This window comes from Empidonax traillii, unplaced genomic scaffold (assembly GCF_003031625.1).
Source record: "Empidonax traillii isolate 1590-97213 ecotype Southwest subspecies unplaced genomic scaffold, ASM303162v1 scaffold83:size2986645, whole genome shotgun sequence".
In the NCBI taxonomy this organism is placed as follows: domain Eukaryota; kingdom Metazoa; phylum Chordata; class Aves; order Passeriformes; family Tyrannidae; genus Empidonax; species Empidonax traillii.
In genome coordinates this window covers 758,159-771,214 of record NW_020955276.1, presented here as the reverse complement: position 1 = coordinate 771,214, position 13,056 = coordinate 758,159, and the positions used below count along the sequence as shown (strand labels likewise).

General features: G+C 37.4%; 1 protein-coding gene across 1 annotated transcript in view; it reads right to left on the bottom strand.

The window, feature by feature from the left end:
- Positions 1-13,056, bottom strand: part of KDM4C (lysine demethylase 4C) — a 240,246-nt gene that overhangs the window by 59,996 nt on the left and 167,194 nt on the right. The gene's annotated exons all lie outside the window — the stretch shown is intronic.

Genomic DNA, 13,056 nt, shown 5'->3' with positions numbered 1-13,056 from the left:
AAGAAACTTGAGATAGAAACCAAAGACCTACATGTAAATGAAATGTAATACAAGACCTCAGCCTAGTATTAACAGTAAATAATTTTACTGATATGAAAGGAAAGAATCTTTGAAATAGCTTAGACTCATCTGGAACATAATTATTATATTAGTTACCATATTTACACAAAATTCATAGCAGCCCATGAAAACTTCAAAGCAATGGCTATCGAAAACACCACAGAGGTTTGGCATTATGCGATAGTACAATGACAAAATGCAGAGCAAAGCAAGTTCATGGATTTTCAGCTGACAATCATCAACATATAGGCTAATATATGGTAATAAAATCTTCAGGAACTAAAAAATATGTTTTATATACCTAGATTAAGTTAAATGGGTGATAATGCACACTAGGTAAAGAAAAATGTTACTGAGAGGGGGAAAAAAAGGGTCTTTAGGTGTGATTAGTACCCAGTTCTCCCTGTGTCCAAATTTTAAACAGCTAGACAAATACAGCAGGCCAAGATTACCTAAGAGATCCCCATTTTACCAATTCTACCAGTATTCTCACAGTGACAGTGGAAAATCCAATTTACTACACATACATAGATGTTATTTATGAACATATATCTAGTTCTTCTATCAAAACTAAGTAATATTTAAAAATGTTGAGACACTAACTTAAGGATTCAAGTATTGTTGCTACAGCCATTTTATGCTCAGATTTTGCTGCACTTAAGAAAAAACTATTTAGAAAATAAAGCATTCAAAAATTATAGATCTGGTAACCCCAAATGAACTACCTGGACTGTAATCATTCCTCTAAGTAGCTTTATGTTATGCATCTTTTTCCTTTTACTTAGATACAATGTTCACAAACACTTTAAGTTTTCTCTCTTTTCTCTCCATAATGATTAGGGTCAAAAATAATTAGCCATTAGCTGCTTTGCTTACAAAGTGCTGTACAGTTCAAGGTTCCGTATTGAGTGATGGCTCAATCCCTCTTTTCTGATTTAAAAAAAAAGGTAAAAAAAAGAAAGAAAATCACTTTGCAATATCAACCCTCCTTTCATACATGAGACATACTGTAAGTTCACCAAGTTTCATCCATAATCCCACTGACTGCTCTCAAACCATTTAATCAAACTCAGTTTGACAAGGATTTTGATCTTAATTTTCCTCTTTTAAAGTAATCTGATAGCAAGGGATAAATATCTAGTATGCCTCCCTTATTTCTATGTTGCTTACCTGATCTTGTAATCTCCATGCTTTCATTTTTTTCCCATTTATGTAGATAATAATTATGAAAAAGGGTTGAGTCACATTTATTTGGCAATACATGTAATTTACTAGCAGCTGTCTAGGACAGTACAAAGCTCTGAATTATATATATTTGGTCACCAAGTACTCCTCTGATACCTGCTTGTATGTGAGTCACAATTACTCAGCTATACAAACAAGGAAGTCACCCAAAAAGACTGAAAGACAGCACCCAAAAAACTAAACTAAACTGCAGTTCCCCGTATTAAGAAAGGTATCAGTTCAAGAAAGACATTGAGGTGCCGGAGTGAGTCCAGAGAAGGACAATGGAACTCATGAAGGGTCCAGAGAAAGTCATATGAGGACCGCTGAGGGAGCTGCAATTATTTAGCCTGGAGAAAGGGAAACTCAGGGGAGACCTTATCACTCTCTCCAACTACCTGAAATGAAATAGTGTGGTGTGGGTCATCCTCTTCTCCCAAGTAACAATCCTTAGCACAAGAGGAAATGGCCTCAAGTTGTTCCAGGGGAGATTCAGATTAAACAACAGGAGGAGTTTCTTCATGGAAAGGGTTGTTAAAAATTAGAATGTACTCCACAGGAAGGTGGTGGAGTCACTGTCCCTGGAGATGTTTAAGGAAAGACTAGATGTGGCACTTAGTGCCATGGTTTAGTTGACAAGGTGGTAATCAAAGGTTGTACTCAGTGATATTAGAGGTCTTTCCAATCTAAATGATTCTGAGATTCTGTGGTTCTGTAAGGGATGGCAGAATTTTCTGTCACACATTCAGTAAACCTTCATCTCCTACATTTCCCATTAACCTAACAAGGTACATCCAGGTGAGAGCCTCATGTTCTCAATTTCAAATTCAAAACCTATCCAATTTCTACTTGCTACAATGACGTAATTTTTACCACGACTAGTTAAAGAACTCAATGACTGCAAACAGAAAACTCTTAAGAGTAAAGAGACTTACATGACAGTTATTTCAAAGGTAGCTTTCACAGTGACCACAGTGTTTTTCAGATACATGGGGTGTCTAAAAACTATGATCTTGAATTGGAAAATGCACATTATAGGCAGTTCTGAATAGGATAAATCTACACTGCAAGTTATGTTATAGCAGCAAAATAACCCAGCCAGCAAACAGGTATCAGTTACAAAAAGCAAAGACTTCTCACAAGGATAAAATACTCTTCCATGCTGGTCAAAAAGTAAAAGGTTTACAACCAAAGGACACCTGCAGTATAAGTCAAGCCTTATTACTCAAAAATCTGGAATTTCTCCAAAATCACGTAAGTGCTGCCCAGCTGCTAAACTCTAATGCCTTTGTCATCAAGGAATTTGTTTGTAATATTGTAGAAGAAAACCAGTAACCTATGGTTGGCTGAATATCATACAGAATCAGGAAATGTGAATTATTCTTCTCTATGTTCCACTCTCTCTCTCTCTCCAGCCATCATTTCCATGGAGAACATACTGTCCTAACATTAAGAGGTAACATAGATAGCTACCATTCTATCAAAGGGATGACAAACATGAGACACCATGCAAAAGACTAAAGGTTCACATGTTTTATCTCTTCCTCAGCATAAGGTCTTTAAACAAAGTTTTTATTTGCAAAGTCTTTTTTATTTACAGTTGATTTGTGTTACACTTGCTTAAGAACATACCTTCTACTATTGCTCAGATATCCAGAAAGCAGGGGAATATATAATCTTTCAAATCCAATTTAGGATATCTTCTACAGCCTTTATTTGTGTTCATATACCCTTATAACTGCCCAGTTTCACAAAGTTAAATTCTGTGGAATATGAAGTTAACATAATCATTACCCATTTTATGAGCTCCATGCCAATCTATGTGTGATTTTGTTATGGCGTCTTTGGACACATACCATTCTCTGCTGAAAAAAGCAGACAGTAACACTGACTCTCCACCAAGAGATTTTTCTGTCATAGTGTCACTCTGTAAAATATAGGCTACTGGAGAAATTGGAAGATGCTGTAGACTGCAGTGCCATCCTTACTATGTTGACATTGCTTTATGACTTACATTTGTCAGACTTGGACAGGGTAGTCTCTTAGCTTGCCAAGTGCCCTGCCGTGATAAGGTGCAAGGAATAAGTAAGCTGCTTAAGTTCAGAGCTGACAAGACAGATGTAATGCTTGCTAGTAATGAAAATAACACACAGCCATTCCTCAGGACCACACAGTTAAACTTACTGGATGTGCCTAGCAAATGACCTCACATCATTATGTATATAGAGAAAATATGCCACTCCTCCAGAGACAAAATGTTCTTCTCTGTCACTTGGGATAATTTAAGACACTCATCTGTAGTTCAAGCTGTGGCTGTCTGAGACCGTACTTTCTTCTGGTAACTGTGGGATCCAAACCAAAACAGTAGCATGAAATAAATTACTGTTAAAAAAGCCCCACTGAAAACAAAGGCAGGAAAAATCACTAGTCTCTAAAAGAATGTGCCATTTTTCCACTAATAAAAGTTTATGTAAAACAGGTACTTCATCTTTTTTCTTGGAAACAGCATATACAGAAAGCTCACAGAGAGCTACTTCAACTTATAGAAAAAAAAAGGTAATCCCTGGCAGCAGCTCAGCCATCAGTTTTTTTCTTCAAAATGAACACTAACTTTAGTTACTTTAAATCCCCAGAATTTGCTCTGCACCTCAACTTACTACTTTCTTCAGCAGCTCCTTACAAATATTATTTCTAACAGCATTCTGAAGGAAAACCAGTATCTGTTCATGTAGACAGGTTCTCAAGCTTATAACCTGAACTGGACCTTTTTCCCTTCAATGAACACATCTCACAGAACTGTTCCAAGAATCACTACAGCAATGCCTCGTGGCATAGAACTTTAAATGAGGAAGAAGACAGGAAAAAAGTAGGTAACAGTACTAAAAATATAAATTTTACCTCTGAGAGCTAAACATTCTCACTGAACTGAGTTTTGAACTATTTCCAATTATGTCCAAATAATCTATTTATCAATTACTCATCACAGTATCCTGAAAACACATCAGATCAATAAAATGGCATAAGTAACAAGTAGAAGGGGCTGGAAGTGATTGTCCAGCTGGAAAGCTATGATCTAATCATAATCACTGAAAGTAGTGGGACAAATCACACAAGTGCAGCATTCCAAATGGTAGCTATAAACTGTTCAGAAGGGCAAGAAAGGCAATGAAGGAAAAACAGGCAATTTGTCCTCTATGGACTGATTGCACAGACCAGTCTTTGAGAAACAGCAATTTTTTTCCTTTGTTGGCTTGCCCTCTTACTTTCAGCCACAAGGTCTTGTCGTTGAAAGTAAGAGGGCAAGCCAACAAAGGAAACCTCATGGTTTGTGTTTATTACTGGCCACCCCATCGAGAGGAGCCTGTAGACAAAACCTTCTTACTTCAACTGCAGGAAGCATCACTCTGGCAGGTTCTGATCCACTCCAGGGACTTCAGTCGCCCTGACATCTGCTGGAAAAGCAGCTTGGCAAGATATAAGCAGTCCAGGAGACTCTTGGAGAGCATCAAGGATAGTTTCTTAACCCTGGTGACACACGGCCAGGTGACAGAGGAGAAGTGTTATTGCATCTGCTGCTTACTATCACAGATTAACTAACTGGAGAGGTCAAGATTGATGGCAGCCTGGGCTAAAGTGATCATGCCCTGGCGGAATTCAGAATCTCAAGGGAAACAGGTCAAAAAAAGATTAAAGTCAATACCCTGAATTTTAGGAGCCTGAACTTTTAGTTATTTAAGGAATTAGTGGACAGGACCCCTTGGGAAACTGCCCTCAGGGAAAAAGGAGCAGAATAGAATGGGCAGATCTTTAAAGATACTTTTCTTAGAGCTCAAGAGCTCTCAATTGCCATCTGCGAGCATTGAGAAAAGGAAGGCAGGAGGGCAGCATGGCTTAGAAAGGATCTCCTGGCCAAACTGAAAGACAGGGAAAAGCATGGGAATGCAACCACGGACATGCACCCTGGGAAGAATATAGAGGCATTGTCTGGTTGTGTAGGGAAAGCTAAGTTGCTGTAGGACCTGAGTTTGGCAATGGATGCAAAGAATAGTAAGAATGGCTTCTACAGGCATGTTGGTCAGAAAAGGAAGATTAAAAAAAAATATCAGGTACTCAAACACTTTTTTTGCCTCAGTTTTCACTAGCAGTCAATCTTCCCAAACCTCTGAATTTCAAGACAGAAACTGGGGGAATGAAGTTAATCTCATTGTAAGAGACAATCAGGTTCAAGACCACGTGAGGAACCTAAACGGACACAAGACCATGAGCCCCTATGAGATGCATCCCAGTGTCTTGAGGGAATCAGCTGATACAGCTGCCAAGCCATTTACCATCATATCTGAAAAGTCATGGTAGTCAGGTAAAGCCCCAATTACTGGAGGAAATGGAATGCTGCACACTTTTTTGAATGTAAACTTATAGGAGAAAAAAATTTCTTCCATAATCTTGTATCACCTCTGTGTCCAGGGTAAGATATTTTAAACTGAAGCACTACTGCAATTATTACCAGTATGACTTACGAGACCATAAAGTGGTATTATTCAATCTTCTAGAAATTTACCTTTTTATTATCTTAAGTCTAAAGCAGTTTTGAATAAATTTTGCTGTTCTACTGACTATATACATATTAAATACATTTTTTAAAAAACCAACAGTCCTCACCAATTAGAAGTCCTTCTAGTTCCAGCTCCACTACCACAGGCTACCACGGTACCTTTCACTAGCCCAGGTTGCTCAAAGCCCCATCCAACTGACCTTGAACTCTTTCAATAATGAGGCATCGACAAGTTCTGTTGGCAACCTGTTCCAGTACTGTATCACTTTCATTGTAAAAAAGTCTTCCTTTTATCCATTCTAAACCTACCTTCTTTCAGTATAAAACTGTTGCAGCTTGTCCTGCAAAAAGTCTTTTCCTGTCTTTCTTAGAAGTTCCCTTCAAGTATTGAAAGGCCACAGTAAGGTTTCACCAGAGCCTTCTCTTCTCCAGGCTGAACAGCTCCAGCCCTCTCAGCCCATCTTCACAGAAGAGGTTCTCCAGCCCTCCGATCATTTTTGTCTTGGACACATGGTAACACTTCCATTACTTTTTCTTGTGCTGTGTACCCCAGAGCTGGATGAGCTACTCCAGCTGGGAATACTCGCACGAGATCAGAGTGAGTGGGCAGAATTCCCCCTCTTGACCTGCTGGTCAGGCTGCTTTTGATGCATAGATTGCTGGCTTTTTGGCTTGCAAGTGCACATTGTTGGCTTGTGTCCAATTCTTTATTCCCTGTATTCCCATGTCCTTCTCAGCAGGGCTGCCCTCAACCCATTCATCCCACAGCCTGTACTGATATTTGGGATTACCCCCAACTCGAACACAAAGGTGGTACAAGATTATGGAAGAAATTTTTTCAGTTTTATATTTACATTTAAAATTACTTTGGTTTGATATAATCACTACATAAACAAAAAAAGTAACAACATGCACATCCTTGTGCATGTAATGATAAGAGAGAAGTTTTCCTGAATTATGCTGTTTACAAGTTTGTTTCATGAGATACAAACCTGGAGCCAGTTTTCTTTCTCCTGGTTTTCTAAAACATTACCTAAATTCTGCATATACTGGACATATTTAATCCTTGATAGTTACTACATTTCCATCAGCAAACATGTTTATGTCTCTCTCTGTCTGTGTATTCAGACATTATTTACAGTCATGCATATCTAACATTTTCCACATTTTGCATAAGACTTGATAGTACGGTACCATTGCAAGATACAAATTGACAGTTTGCAATATGATCTTGCTCATTGTAGCAAATTATTCTGACAGTAAGTACTATACAGCCAGAAAAGTACATTCCTCTAATATATCTATTAAAAACCTAATGAACACTGTGACTAAAGCCTGTACACTAAATTCTATTTTGTACACGATGACAAGAAGTTACTAAATTTACAAGGAATTATATATTCCAGTAATCAACTACTGCATCATTTTTAGTTTAACATTGTTTTTAAAATCAATAGTGCAACTAAAAGCTATTTCATTAACAGTTTTAAAACAGTTTGAAAATGTTTTAAAACCTGTCTCAAGATTTCTGTCTCTTTTGCTCCCATTGCCTGTGAATGTATGCCATGAGCTAGCTAACGCATGAATGTATGTATGGTATAGTGACTCTGCTCAACAGTCCTTCCAGCAATATTTTTGGAAATACTGAAAGTAATCAATACTTCTTTGAATTACCAGAAACACAAAGCAACACTGGTGTACATCACTGCAAGTGCTTCTTTACTGTTTCACAAACACAGCTGCAATAGTTCTACTACCTCACTGCAGCTTAACAAATGAATTTCATTGCACATTAGAACACAGAAGATGAGCAGTGTCCTCAAACATCTTTAATCCTTTTTGAGGTTCTATACATCATTAAAATAGAATGACAGGCAGGAGAATATTTGCTCATTCTTTTAAAAGCTCATACACATTTTTGTTTTGATTCCATTCTTCAGTGCCACACCACTGAGAAACCTCTGTATTTTCAGAATTGATATACCTTTCAACACTATAATCTCTGGCTTTCAAGCTCACTATTATTTGCCTTCAGGTGCAAATTTTAAAGTGTATAGCCTTCTAAAAAAACTTTATGGCTTCAGCCAGATACTGAAAGGCTTGTAGATCAGTCATCATCACAGTGTAGATTTCTTTTCAAAATAATGTTCCTCACTCAGAGTACACTTGTGGTTATACTTGGTTCACTTGTCAAATACAAATTTGAGGTCATCAAAAGCTTCAGGGCAACTTCAGCTATTCCAAAACTCATTTTCTACCTCTATTTTGTTGGAGAAATAGTATTTCAAATATAAAAATAACAGGAAACTCTACAGATAAAGAAACAAGGAATCTTATGTGCATGTTTCACTACAGCATTGCAGTGACTGCCTATAAGGACAAAGTCAATCTAATACCAAAGCGTTTTAAAACATAAAAAAAAATACCAAAAGGAGATAATGTTTTTTTGCTACCAAGTTCATATGCATTCTATTCAAAACATGATTTCAGAGCTGACACCTCAAAATGTATAGGTATAGGAACAGATGCTAATGATTCTAAATGTTTCTGTTATAACATTTAAACACTCTCATTTACAATGTCTACATTCATTATAAGTCATGTGTCTGGCAAGGGTGAATGACACTAGGCTCAATATACCTGTTGGCTTGAATTCCTTGCCCTGCACTAGGAAGGGATTTTATTTAATTTGAGTTTTAAGTCTTATGTTTTATTAAAATAAAATAACAGACAAGAGAGTATTTCTTTTAAAGGCTGAGTTTATGTTTGAGAGGTCAGTCTGAATTTTTTATCCTCAGAGACTTTTTCATGCAGCTATAATTCGTATTTATAATTAAGCTGAGTAATTAACACTCTTTTGAAAGCAGAGACTATCTAGGCACTTGGGGAAAAGGTTTTCCCTTCCCAAAGTAAAATTGAGTTTTATCATTGACTTTGACACACAAAGGAATCCAGCCTGTTTTCTATGACCCAAAGCCTCATACATATAAATAGTCAAGGAAAACAGGTTTTTAAAAGCATGAGCATACACCCAACCTTCTCTTGGAGATTCAAGGACAAATGGAACAAGGCAAAAATAAAATAAAGCTAAACTCAGCTAGAAACCTAAGCTTTGTCTGCTTTGGATAAACTGTTAGATGCTGTTAAACTGTGTTGGGACGAAAGCTGACAACCCACTCATTCACAGCATAAATTCTCCTACAAATCACATACTTGTTCCAACTTGTCATGAGCTAAAACTCTGCATTTGTGTTGGGAAAAATTTTATGGTATTTCCCTCCATTCCATCAGTTCTCAGCAAGTTTGCCTCCTTTTTATCTGCTCCTAACATTTTCACTGTGATTAGAAGTACTTAGTTTGGCATTTGTGTATTCCCCATATTCATGCTTGTTCCACATGTCTGCTGTTGAACTGGGAGACCACTGGAACAGAGACCATCTGAACTATGTGCCCACAAATCAGCTAGCACACTTTGCTACACTTTGTAGTTTATGTAAAATATTGGTTTATAAGGTATGATATGGTAAGGTATATACCCCCAGCCATTTCATTTTAGAACCTGTGCTTAAACATCCACATTCAAAATATTTGTTTCCTAGCATGGTAAACACAAATTGTCATTCCAGGTGGCTATTTGAACTCAAAGTGTCTGATGGATGGGACCAACCAGATTGAATACAAAATACAGGAAGAAAGGCTGACTCTCTGACAAAAGAGACCAGGACAATCATACTTTTTCATTCACTTATATTGAAAAAAAAAAAGAGAAAAGGTATAGTCACAGAGAGACAACATGGAGAAACTACAGATTATGGCAACTTTGTGGAATGCTCTCCACACTGAATTTGGCTGGGAGGTCTTTTGTTTTCACATGAAAAGTCAGCTAGAGTCCAACAATATCATGGATGTACATGCCTAAAATAGAAGTGATTTCAACAGAGTGTATCACATTATTTTCTTTCACATGTCCCTATGAAAAACAAAGCAGATAAGTCTTCTATTTAGAGTGTTTTCATCCACTAGCATTAAGGAATAATTTTCAAGAGAACTCATTTTTAGTAAAAATTTCACCGTTATGTAAGTTTTCAGCAATGATGGTACATACCACATAGTCTATTGAAAAGAACTAGAGAAATAAGAAACATTTTGGCATGTTATAAAAACCCATTAACCTGCAAACGTGAGACAGCTGCATAAAACAATTTTAAATCTATAAGCTACTATTAGTATAATACAAATATAGATTTTTACTCTGGAATAAATGAGTATATCCTGAATATCTAATAATGGAAAGACTGACAGGAAACACACTGATTCCAAAACAAAATTTCCAATGAATTAAAACTGTGTAACAGCAATCACTATACATACTAGCAAAGCAATACAAAACAGTCTACCAATATGTCATGTCTGCACAGATGCTTCTTAATTTATAAAAAAATAAAGCACTGACTTTTTATTTCCTTTGATATTCCTTTGGAGATATTACATTAAAGAAAATGTTGGCTATGCCTCTGTGGATCTCTGAAAATAGTAGATATTCTGCTTATTTGGATTTCTTACTATTTCAGGAGGGAGAAAGAGGAAGGACAGGGATAGAAAATGTTTGTAATATCTAGTTTTGGTATAGCTGTATGCTAGAATGCAATCTATTCATTTATATTTGTTTTCCATTCTGTTTTGCTCATTAGAAAAAAAAAATCAACAAAACACATCCTAAATATTGTATAGGAGAACCTTATAAAAATAGGTTCAAAAATGCATTTAAAAAAAATTATTGCTTATGAAGTCTCAGTATCAAGAAACAATGTACAAAACTTGTCTTTGCAACCCTCTGGCTTTGAATGACAAAGAGTGGTGAATAACTAATAGGCTAGCTGCAAAACAGGATTTGGGTGCTGAAGAGCAGCACTGACAGTTCCTACGATTTCAAATGGCAAAACTGGCCTGACTCAATTGCTCACACATCCCCGGAGCTGACACAAAGTGTGAAGCACACGGTATGATTTTACAGAAACTAACAGCAAGACAGGCAGTATCAACTCTCTACTTCAAGGTACAGAGTAAATGATAATGGAGAGGAACTAAAGGTAAGGATGGAAGTTGGGCCAAGTAGAAAGAAGAAAAGGCAGACATTCCTAGAGAAAGAAATGAATAAATTTGCACATAATTCCTGGGGTTCCCTCTAGGCAAGGTACCCAGTGCTCAGTCGGTATGAGAGCTTAATTCTTATTCTGTAGCATTAACAGTCATGAAGCAAACACTAACATAAAAATCACATTTCATTTGAGAATGATGTGGCAGATGCACACGAGGTTACTCAAGCAAACTCTTCAGAGATGCAGGAACCCCATGTTTCAGGGAACAAGAGAAATATTTTACAAAAAGTATCTAAAACAGAGGGCTTTAGAGAAAATAAAAAGTAAGTATCCATGCAATTAAATGGAATATACACATATTTTTTTTAAAATATAGAATAATACAATATCATACAGGAGAATTAGTTTAGCTAGGGTATTCAGTGTGATACACAGTGGAGTAAAATCATCAGATACAGTAAATTATTTGCAACCAAAGACAAAATGTAAAAGCAGACTGCTGATGGTTTTACAGCATATTTTTTTCTGCTCCTTTACCCAAGAAGCAACATTTTATCGGTCTATTGACATTATATCATTACAGAGACTTTCAAAATGGTCAAACTGCCTACTCCTATTCAATTAGTACAAGCCTACCTATTTCATTATAAATTTAATGTCAGAAAAGAAATCTTGGAAAAGTAAGGTTTATTGTGCTGACCAGGATTATAGTGCTTCTCCCCCTCACAGTAAAGCTGTCTACTACCTGCAGCATTACTACATTTATGGCTGTTATGAAGTACCCTGCCTCTCATTTTTATTGTATTCAGCTGAATTTCTTCTTCACAACATTCATTCCACTCAAATATACAAACTCTTTTATTTTAAAAAGCAGCTTTAAGGAAGGCAAGTACTCTGTTTCTAAACAGCCATGTACTGGCAGGAGACTATATGCATATACACAGTGTAATGCAATCTGTAGTGGTTCAATGTCATTTTATATTGAAGGGGGCATCAAGAACTGAAAAAGCATTAAGCACTACAAGCAATACTCTATCCACTGAAGGAAAAAATAGAAGTAAAAGTCCACAATTATTTATAACTGATTAACATAATTGCTTCATACTCTGTAGAAATAACCTAGGAATTGTAAATCACGTAATTTCACAAATTTTGGCTCCATACCTTTAATCTAAACCTAATTCAAGCCTTCTCAGAAAGGTTCCTGTTACTTTTACAGAGTTTAAGTCATGGGCAGTCCAGAGAATGCATTTCAGCATCTGATAATGTAAGTGTTAGACTGAATTAAAGAAGCTAAATTCAGTTGGTGGCCAGTCACAAGTGGTGTGTTCCCCAGGACTCATAGTCAGTTCTCTTTATCAAGGATCTAGATGAAGGGATTGAGTGCACTCTTAGTCAGCTGGTAGAGTTGGGTGGGAGCGTTGATCAGCTGGAGGGCCAGAAGGTTCTGCAGAGGGATCTGGACAGGCTGGATCGATGGGACAAGAACAATACCATGAGGTTCATCAAGGACAAATGCTGGGCTCTGCCTATGATCCAGCAGTGTGCCCAGGTGGCCAAGAAGGCCACTGCATCCTGGCTTGTACCAGCAACAGTGTGGCCAGCAGGACCAGGGCAGGGATCGTCCCACTGTACTTGGCACTGGTGAGGCTGCACCTCAAATCCTGTGTTCAGTTTTGGGTTCCTCACTCCAAGAAGGGCATTCAAGTGCTGGAGCAAGTTCAGAGAAGGGCAATAGAAGAGCTGTGAAGGGTCTGGAGAGAAAGTTTTATTTGGAGCAGCTGGAGTTGTTCAGACTGGAGAAAAGGAGGCTCAGGGGGAACCTTATCACTCTATAACTACCTGAAATGAAGGTGTGGTGAGACAGGGATCAGTGTCTTCACCCAAGTAAAAAGCAGTAAGACATCAGGAAATAGCTTCAAGCTGCCTTAGGGGAGGTTCAGGTTGGATAGAATGAGAAGTTTCTTCACTGAAAGGGTGATTAACACTGAAAGGGTGAAACAGTCTCCCCAAGGAAGTGGTGGAGTCACCATCCCTCAAAGTGTTCAAAAAATGAGTAGCCATGGGACGCTGTGATAAGGTGCACACCATGGGCATGGTGTTATTCAGTCAGAAGTTGGA